Here is a 10,597-nt window from a genome sequence, read left to right as displayed (position 1 = left end):
TGAAGTAGTAGATGTGCTGATTTGGCGAACATGTACCATCGAATGGTTGCAAGGTTGGAGCCTTAAACTTTGGTGGATAGGGTGTTGTATCCCATTCGGTAGGGTAAGGTCGTATTACCCCTTCTTCACGGAGCTCGTTTCTGTTGGCGATTGCGTTGAGGCGAGCTTCTAGCTCGTCCACCTTAGTGGACTGAGGGTGCAATTCTCTTTCCGTCTCCTTCTCATTTTCAGAAGAAGATTCTATGTTTTGAGCCTCATGATCCGAATGCTCAGGTGCTTTCTGTTTTCCCTTCGAGATTGTTCTCCGGGAAGATTCAGGTCTTTGGCCTTTTTCAGGAAGGAGCTGGGCCAACATATCTTTCATTTGGAGAAGTGTCTCCTGCTATGCCTGGAGCATGACGTGGTGTTCGTCGACTCTTTTTGCCAGGTCTTCAGAGCCTCCAGACATGTAAACGTAGGCCTCTCGAGCCACAACGGAGCTCGAAGATTGAGATTCGACAATAGTCGAATGTCCATCATCAGAAACGATCCCTTTGGCTAATCTTTGATAATTAACCGATCGAATAGCTCCTGTGCGAGTCCAGGTGTGCCGGTATACCCCTTCAAATTTGTTGCAAATTTCCCGAACAGTCGGGGAGTGACTTCTTTGTGACTCCTCAGGACTGGGATCTGAAGCCTTCCCTCTACCTATCACATTTATAGTGACTTCGGGGTATTCAGTTTCGGCTGTCTTCTTTTTGTGTCGATGTTATCATTTGGTAGGTCTAACAACGTTCATCAACCTATTGAACACAGACTACCGAGGTACGGATATGCAACAATGGCATTCTGAAAGGACTGCAGAGATAAGCCGCTCACATTGGCATGAGTGAGCTGCTTGCTGCGCTGGTTTTCCTCTTGACAACAATTCTCGCAAATCAGGAACTTGGGAGGAATCTTTCTCTAGGCATAGAGACGGAGATGGAACCTCCTGCCCTTGAGTGGGTAAGATTGATTCTTGTCGAACATGGATTTTAAACCTATGTCGGCTTTTCTGGACTTGACGGACCTCTTGAGGATCGCGTTCTTGAAAAACGACGCGAGGGTCGCGTTTGGATTTGTAAATATTAGGCTGAGGCCTACGTTTAAATGATGAAACAGTCCCTTGAGGGTCATGTTTTGGTTGAACGCACCCCTGAGGATCGTGTTTGGTTGGCGAACAGACCTTTGAGGGTCATATTTCATTTGAACGCACATGTGAGGTGTGCGTTTATCTTCGGCAACGCCTTTCTGAGGGCTACGTTTTGAAGGAATAACGTGCCACTGAGGGTCGCGTTTTAGCTGTATCAGCTGAGGCTCGTAGTTAGGCTCATTGCCACGAAGTACGCATTCTGGAGTGGGGACGCTGCACTCGGGCAGAGCCTCAAGAACGTGATCTTCGCGTTGGGCCAACGTTTAGCGTTCACACAGATGTGCTCGTCGTATGGATATTCTCCGTCTTTGAGCGGCATTCTTTTTGGCTTGTTTCAAAGCCTTGGCAGCAGCAATGTTGGCATTCATGGAGTTTGTTTCCTCTATAAGTCGTTTATGGCCCGAAGCATGTCGTGTTGACGCGGATGTGGGACGTTCAACTCGCTGGTCGAGTTCGGCAGAGGCTAAGCTCACCCCTGAGTCAGAGGGGCTACTCGACGAATCTTGGCCAAAGGAGAGGGCTTTCTTTGGCATTTCAGCAACAGTTTTGATCTCTTTGGAGATCTTGCGGGTGTCACGCCTAGCCTTAGGGCCAAGTGATCCATAGGAGAGGGCTTCCTCGTATTTGGCTTGATCAAACTCTATGATGAGAGTTTCAACAGTAGTTCCCTTGAGGTGGACGTCGGATTGCACCACCACTTCTTCATCAGAAAAGCTAGTCCCCAGCGGAGTCGCCATCTTTTATTTGTGGGAAAATTTGCAGTAAAAAAATAAAGGAAAATTGTTTTGTATTCCTTTAATCTCAATTACAATTGGGTTTCCTAATTACAAAAGAGAGGAGAATGATCTGGATTCTCTCCTTTGTTTAAAACTAGGTTCTTCTTGGTAGTGATGGAATACCTCCTTCGATTGCTTGCGTCAAATTTGCTCCCCGTTGACAATCCGACCGTCTTTTATCTCGTGGGAATAATAAACTTCTATGGTAAGTTTGAGGAATAACCCTTAACGGGTTTTAGAACTCAGAACGAGTTAGAACTCTGTGAAAAGAGTTGTTAAAACCAAAAATTCGGTTAATGGCCAAGCAGATTTTCTATTGCTGAAAGATTCTCTCAGATTTGATCTTCTGAATCTGAATTAAATCCTCTATCTCTAAAGAATTCGCCTCTACTGTCTCTAGAGAAAATCCCAAACCCCGAACCTCCCCGTGCAGTTAAGATACCAAAAGATCCAACCTCCTGCTCCGTTGAGTTTGTTGAGGTTTTATAGGTGGATAAGTGGTTGTAAGTGCCCTCTAAATCCACTCCTAAGTGGGCGTGATTTCCTCAGATCGTGGGAAAAACGGTTCTGAAACCGTTCAACTCGTGTTTGAATGAGTCAAACGCTCAATTTGGCGTTCAGGATCCTAACTTCGCGTCTTAGAATTGAGACGCGGAGTTGGGTTTTGACAGAACGTCAAAAACGCGAGGGTCGCTCACATTTTGCTTGTTGCAGCTTGGAAACACGGGGGTCGCCTGCATTTCAAGAATTGTAACGCGAAGATGAATTCCGCGTTTTAGAGGGGTTCGTTGACTTGTAACCTCTTCTGTAGAGCGTTGTGAGGACCGTTGTTTAGTAATCCTCTCTTTTTAGCTGTTGTGGGGTGTGAAAGTCGTCAGATTGTAACTTTCACTGTTGATTGTGAAGATTGTTGAATAGAGTTTTCATCAGTTATCGGAAGTGTCATTGAATTGTAAGTTTTCCCGCTCTATGTGAAAAGTCCTCCATTTGCAGCTTTCGTTTGTTGGCATGAAAGCTATCTGATTGTAATTTTTATTGTGATTTTTAGACAGCCTACACCAGTATCGGGTTCGTCTTTGCTCCAAGAGAAGACACCATTTTTTTTAACTCCTAAAATCCGTGCCTCATACGTACGGAGAATTTTATACCGAATCCTAAGTAGGGATAAGTCAGTGCCTAACACGCGTTGTCGGTTTAGTCTTTCACCGATTGAAGAAGACACCAGAATCTAAGTTTGGGGAATTTTATCCCGAAGCCTAAGTAGGGATAAGTCAATGCCTAACACGCGTTGTCGGTTTAGTCTTTTACCGATTGAAGTAGACACCAGAATCCAAATCTGGGGAATTTTATTCCGAAACCTAAGTAGGGATAAGTCAACACCTAACACGTATTGCCGGTTAGTCCTTAACCGTAAAAAGGACAAAAACCCACATATTCGACATTGTGTCAGGTTGTTACTAATAACACTATAATCCATGCCTTACACGTGCGAGAAAGTTTATCCCAAAGCCTAAGTAGGGATAAGTCAGCGCCTAACACGCGTTGCTGATTTAGTCTTTCACCGATTGAAAAAGACACCATAATCCAAGTCTAGGGACTTTTATCCTGAATCCTAAGAATGGATAAGTCAGCGTCTAACAGGCGTTGTCGGGTAGTCTATTCCCGTAAGAAAGACGAAGTCTACGTATTTAATATCGTAGCACTAAAAGAGTTAACTCTTTTAGCATAACGTTACATACAGAACGGACTTAAACAATCTACATGCTAGCCCGACTCAAACGGTAGTCGGTAAAGGCTCATCAAACCCGTTGATGGCTAAGGGTTTGCCAAAAATCCTATAAATGTGAGAGTCATTGACGCACCAGCTCTATTAGTTGGTCTCGTGACTTGAGGATCCAATAACTTTAGGATAAAATCTATACATGCAAATGAATCAGCTTTAACAGTTGGTCCTGCAGCCCCAACATTTGGAACTATCACGCTCCAATGCTTTAAGAGCTTAAACTGTGTAGACTCCAGTTAAAGTACGAGTATAAACTGTATTAACGCCAGTCAATGGGCTACAACAAAGGTGAACACCGGACAACACGTTACAGTAAAGGTCGATGCCAGTCAACGTATCGATAATGTCGCCAAAATAAGGCTAAGGAAAAATTCTGGATTAAAGGATGATTCCATAGAGTTCAATTGTGATCCAGATATGAATTCCCGACGAAGACGATCAGTTCAACGTCAACTCAATGGTACGAGCTAAGTTCAGAAACTTACATACCAACTTCAGTTCAAGACTTCAACAACGGTCAGACGATAAACACAGTGCCGGAAGATCAAGAGCTGAAGCCAATTACATGTCCTTTCACACCGACTGAAGGTTAGACCTATCACATCCAAAGCATTTCAGTCTCTTCTATAAAAGAATGAGTCAAAAATACTTTGGAGAGAGTATATGTAGGCGTCTAAAAATACCTATAGGTGTCTGTACTCAGCTCGAGACAAAGAGAAGATGATGAACGTCATCATTCGAGTCAAAAAGGATTATCCAAGTGACCGAACGCGCTCGTCAGCCAGCTCGCGCGCGTTGGTCAGCTCCAAGTGATCGAACGCACTCGTAAGTCAGCTCGCACGCGTCGGTCGGCTCCAAGTGACCGAACACGCTCGTCAGTCAGCTCGCCATCATCAATCAGCAAAGCGTACAAGTCAACAAGACAACCAAATACGTAAATCGGTAGAAAGTACAAGTTCGGGAAAGTCGAGAAACACCGAAAGAACTCAAACAAGGCTCGGAACTTGTGTGGCGCACGGGTCACCTCTTGGTGACCCACGGCCGCGCGAGTCACCTAGGGGTGACCCGCGGTCGCACGGATCACCTTGTGGTGACCCTCGCACGCGCGAGTCACCGTGGTCTGTCCTACGCCCAAAGTTGTCCAGAACGTCCAAAACGCGTTTTTTGCTGTTTTCACGGGATTTCTTCTATTCCAGAGGTTCCCAACTGTCTAGATATCATCTCCAAACGTGGTTACACAATTGTACCCCCCCCCCCAACCGAAGCCTATAAATACAGGCCTAGGGGCTCATTTGACGGGGGCGGGAATTTTATCAAGAGGACGAGGTACTTCTGGATTGAGGAGTCAAGGAGCACGAAATTTCAGCGAAGGCTAACCAGATCCCAACGAACTTCAACATAAAAAGGAAGGCTTTCGAAGGATCTGAACCCGTATTTTCCCCCGTCCGTTCCTTGAGATTAGGCTTAGTCTTAATCTCAAGAAGAGCTACTGATTTTGCTTAGTCGATTTCAGTGCTTCAAGCGAATACTTTCTTGGATAAGTAGGAGCTCTGTTAATTTTTCGACAACCGGATCTGATCCGCGATCGTCCATGGATATCAACATCTCCGACACAGGCGAAGACCTCACGCAAGCAAGAGTTGATAAACATTTCTTGTTTTATTTTCTAGAAAGTTATAATCTTTATTTTTGTTGTTTGAATTCAATGTAAACGATCAAAGTTGTAATGAACTCGATAATGAAGACTACTTTCGACGAAAACAATATATATATATAATATATATATATATATATATATAATATATATATATATATATAATTAATAGATATCCTTGGTTAAGAAGGGGATTTCTGCTGGCTTGACGCTTGATGTGGCAGCAATCTTATCATCCTCATAAAGTAGGAGAGAAAGTGTGAGTTGGTGGGATTATGCCAATAGGTTGTCCATAGGAGGAAAATCGCCCTCGCTTGACATAGGACAACCCATTAAGTCATCTCTCCTCTCCTCTCTCTCTCTCTCTCTACTCTCTCCTGCTCATCTTACTATCATATATATATATATATTATATAATATATTATTATATAGTATATATATATATATAATATAGTATATATTATATATATATATATATATATATATATATATATATATATATATATATATATATGAGGAGAGAGAGAGAGAAGAGATTAACTGGTGTCCTATGTCAAGGAGGGGATTTTCCTCTTGACACCATATGTGCAGATAATCCCCACCAACATCACACTTAGCTCTCCTACTTATGAGGATGATAGAGATGTGGGTCCAATAAGCGTTCAAGGAGGAAAATCCGCCCTTTAACAAGGATATCTATTAATATATATATATATATATATTATATTATATATAATATATATATATAATATATATATATTATATAATAATATATAATATATATATATATATTATATATATATATATGGGAAAACTGATCCAGCGCTTGAGCATCGGATTTTTCCTGTGGCTGTCATGAGGCTACGTGGCCAAATGCGATTGGGGATCGCGGAGGCGTGGGTTTTTTTGAAAAAATGCAGCGATGGTTAATTATATCCTTGCCCCCGCCCCCCCCGTGACCCTATCAACTCTGCACTGAATCCCCAAATATGAAGAGAGAGCCTCTCGCAATTGAGATCCCCGAATCACTACGATACCACCAAATCTCTCTCATCCCTGTGCTGCCCCAGTTCACGTCAGACTCACAGGCCGAACACGCCGTCAACTCAGTCGGAGCTCACGACCGACGCCCTGACAGCGACTGCGTCGGAGCTCCCGCCCGGGACAGCCGAGGACAACGTCGGAGGCCTCAGGTAACGGCGACGCCCAGGGCCAGTCGTCACAATGCGGAGCTACGTGCCGGACCTATCCCGTTCGCTGGAACCATACTGCACTCTCTCTCCTCGTCTCTCCCCATGCGCGGACTCCGAGCTCACAGCCGACGATCCTTCGAAAGGGCTTCGCATCACTTGGCACTCTCTCTTCCTGCGCGTCCAACGATTGGATGCCCCCGTCGAAGGGTTTCGCCGGACCCTCAGCTCTCTCTCCCTGCGCTCACGTCGACGCTCCCCATTTCTTCCCCTCGTCCTCCCTCGTCGCCGCCGCCGACCAAGTCTAACCCCCACACGGCCGACCCAACGAACCACAAAGAGAATGTAAGTATATCCCTTGTGAGCTGAATTCCCGTCATGCATTTTGTTGTTTGCATATCCCTTGTTAATGACAAAGATTTGCAATTTTGTTGAAATGAACAGTGATATATTTTTACCTAGTTTCCAATATTCTTATGGTGTCTGTGATTCTTGTACCTCTTGAAGGAAAACTGGACCACAACCAATTGGACTGTAACCTATTCTAATTAGAGACATATGTGCTGACAACAACCTCATCATACCATTTAACAAGGCAGAATTTTTGATATGTCAAAGAAACCAAGTTGTTGAGAATTATACATGTTGTGAAGTTGATACTGAAATAAATTGAATAATTTTGATGGTAGGTGTGATATATATCTGGTCATCATTTATAGCATATCACATTCATTAGTTATCATGATTGTTTGCCGTGATTCTTTTTAATGTCCCCTTGTAAACATAACTATATCGATGCCTCCAATTTAGTGTGTTTCTTTCTTTATTCTTTTTTCCCTCTTCTTACAATTCTTGATTTCTTTAGAGTGTACAATAAAATTTCACTTTCTTTATTTCTTTATTGCTGAACCTGGTTTTTGAGTTCAGACATTTCATTCAAATTATGCCTAAGATAAATTGCAGAAGAAAAACCCTGCGCAAGTATGAGTGAGTCATTTTCTAAGAAGGAAAAAGTTAAATTGACTTTTTGTATGAATTTTATCTTGTTTATGGTATGTTTGTTGCAGATAAAAGATGAAGAACATTTCGGCAGAGTTCAATGGAGAAGAAGATGAGAGTTTAGTTGAAAGAAGATGTTATTGTGGGTTAATTTACAGAATATGGATGTGCAAGCAAGGACACAATAAGGGCTTAGAATTTTATGGATGCCCGAGATACATTGGACCTAATTGCAAGGGTTGCAACTTCTTCGAATGGGTGGGTGATACCAAGAACATCACAAAAAGGCTAGAAAAGCTGGAAAAAAATGATGAGCTTTTGAAAAAAATGTTGAATGGTGTAATTTTATATTTAAAATTTATTGTAATCGTTGTCCTGATATTGTTGCTCTGTGTTATAGTCCAATGACTGAGCAACTTGTAGGAATGTTTCTTCGTGTTTGTATCAGTTTCATGATGTTTATCCTGCTTTTGAAATTTTGTTATAGTCTAATGACTGAGCAACTTGTAGGAATGTTTCAATTTGTATCAGCTTCATGAAGTTTTGTTATAGTTCAATTTGTATCGGTTTCATGTTGTATCAGCTTCTGAAATTTTGTTGCTGTGTTGGTGTGATGGACATATTGTTGCTACCTTTTCTGAAATTTTGTTATAGTCTAATGACTGTAGGAATGTTTCAATTTTGTTGCTGTGTTTGTATCAGCTTCATGAAGTTTGTATCAGTTTCAGGACTGCAGTGGTGTTTAGGCAGCAATATAATAGTTAGACTGAATTAAGTCGAACATATACAGCTCGGATTTTGTAACTAAAGTATGTTATGCCTGCAAAATAACACCACCCACAATTGCCACAAGAGCTAACAGCTGATCACCATAGAAGAATTGTCCATACTTAAGTCCACAATTGTTACAGAACTGTCTAGGAAGACAATGCTATTCTAACAAAAATATTGAAATTCATAGGAGAAACACATCCATCAAGTACAATGTGCAGCCAAAATATTAACCCCACAATGCAAAATGCAACCAGTAAGTCCATCCAGGAAGACAATGACTCAGCCCTTCACATATTTGTCAACATTTCTCACAAACCAGTAAATGATACGCAAGAACAAGTAAGAGGCTCAAGCAGCACTGCAGAAGTAGATTGGAAATTACAACTTCAGAAACATTTTCAGGTTTAAAATGATACTGCAGAAGTAGATCTCGTCACAAATGATTTTGATATCAAATTGAGATCTGGTACACAAATGATACGCACAAACTCATATATCCAAAATATGAAAGGAAACTACAAATTCTGCATTGAAACTGCCACAATTCAGGCAGTGCACAACCAATTCTCATGTTTCTGCATCTTGTCTGAGTCCATTTGTAGTAGTTTCTGGAAAGTCTTCTCTCCTCTGTTGGTAAATAGTTTTCTTGCGCTCCAATTCCTCACTGCAGACACATTGCATAGTCACATTAATGTCATTAATTTTGTATATGTCACGCAAGAAAATAATAATTATTCTAAACACATTGCATAGTCACATTAATGTCATTAATTTTGTATATGTCACGCAAGAAAATAATAATTATTCTAAGAAACACATGTACATTAATTGATCATTTGCAATTTTGATGACAAGGGACTCTGGGAAGGAGGATCCATGCGTGTGCATGTTGCCTTGACAAAACAGATATGCACAGGGCTTGAAACGGAACTGAAAGTGAATGATCAAATGGGAAAAAGGAAACACAATCTAACTACATATACCATTGAAGTTTGCAAAATAAAAGATGTAAGTGCAGCCACAACAGAAATAGAATATTTCTTTACTTAATAAGAAAATATATCACATATAGTCAGCTCAAATCTCCAGTAGATATTAAATAAACGTAATCTACGTTCAAGTAAAATATGATTAAGGTTCTCTCCTTTCACCTCTACTTCAACAATGCCTTAGACCCCAACTCTCCACCAGAAATCCAGTTGATATGCTGCAGATTTTGTGAGTAGCTAAATTTGTGAAGTCCATCAACCTAAAAGAAAAATTTAACAAATACTGTATCAGATTTGAAACTATTGTATTACTACAATATAATCAAAGGCAAAATGAAGTTTCATCACTAATTCTTAAAAAGTACATCTCCATAAACTTTGTTCGTTAGTCTTTGTTCGCGTGGAAAACCGTTGCTTTCTTCATTAATGAGATAATTGTCATCTTTAGTTACAACTTTTCGAGTTACAAAAGATCCGGTCTTTTATAGATCCGGTTACAATTAAATCAAAGAAAATAAAGAAAAATTACAACTCTCCTCAGTGAACAAATCACGAGCTCCTGTTTTGCGGTCGCTCGCTTTGGTGGGTTCTTTGCCTGCGCCGGGGTTAATCCGTGGACCACCGCGCGATCTAGATCCGGTCGGATCTACACGAGTATGCGGGTATTATTCCACGAAGGGAATAATAGCCGAGAGGGATTAATCCACCAAGGGAATAATCGCTCGGATCTCGAGATCTAAGACCAAGCTTAGATCTGGAGTGTAGCCTCGTGTAGATCTCAGATCTGTTCTTTCTTCCTCTCGAGATCCTGCCTTTTCTGACGTGGATGGTCGCCGAGGATCAGATCTGAATGGTGCAAGTCTTCTGGTCTTCAAGCTCCGAGTTCACTCTTCAATCCGGCAGAGTTTCGGCTCTTGAAAGTTCGACCTCCGAAAATAAACATCTCTAGGCCTATTTATAGGCTCTCAGGACAGTGGCTGCAAAAAGAGAATCATCGGCCACCTCTGGGAATGGTGCAAGTCTTCTGGTCTTCAAGCTCCGAGTTCACTCTTCAATCCGGCAGAGTTTCGGCTCTTGAAAGTTCGACCTCCGAAAATAAACATCTCTAGGCCTATTTATAGGCTCTCAGGACAGTGGCTGCAAAAAGGGAATTGTCGGCCACCTCTGGCCACTGTCGGCCACCTCGGGCCACTGTCGGCCACCTCGGGGTGGCCGACACTGTGCCTAGCCACCTTGGGGTGGCTCGGCTCATGGCCGAGCC

This window comes from Asparagus officinalis, chromosome 1, assembly GCF_001876935.1.
Source record: "Asparagus officinalis chromosome 1, Aspof.V1, whole genome shotgun sequence".
NCBI lineage: Eukaryota > Viridiplantae > Streptophyta > Magnoliopsida > Asparagales > Asparagaceae > Asparagus > Asparagus officinalis.
This window is presented reverse-complemented; position numbering follows the sequence as displayed.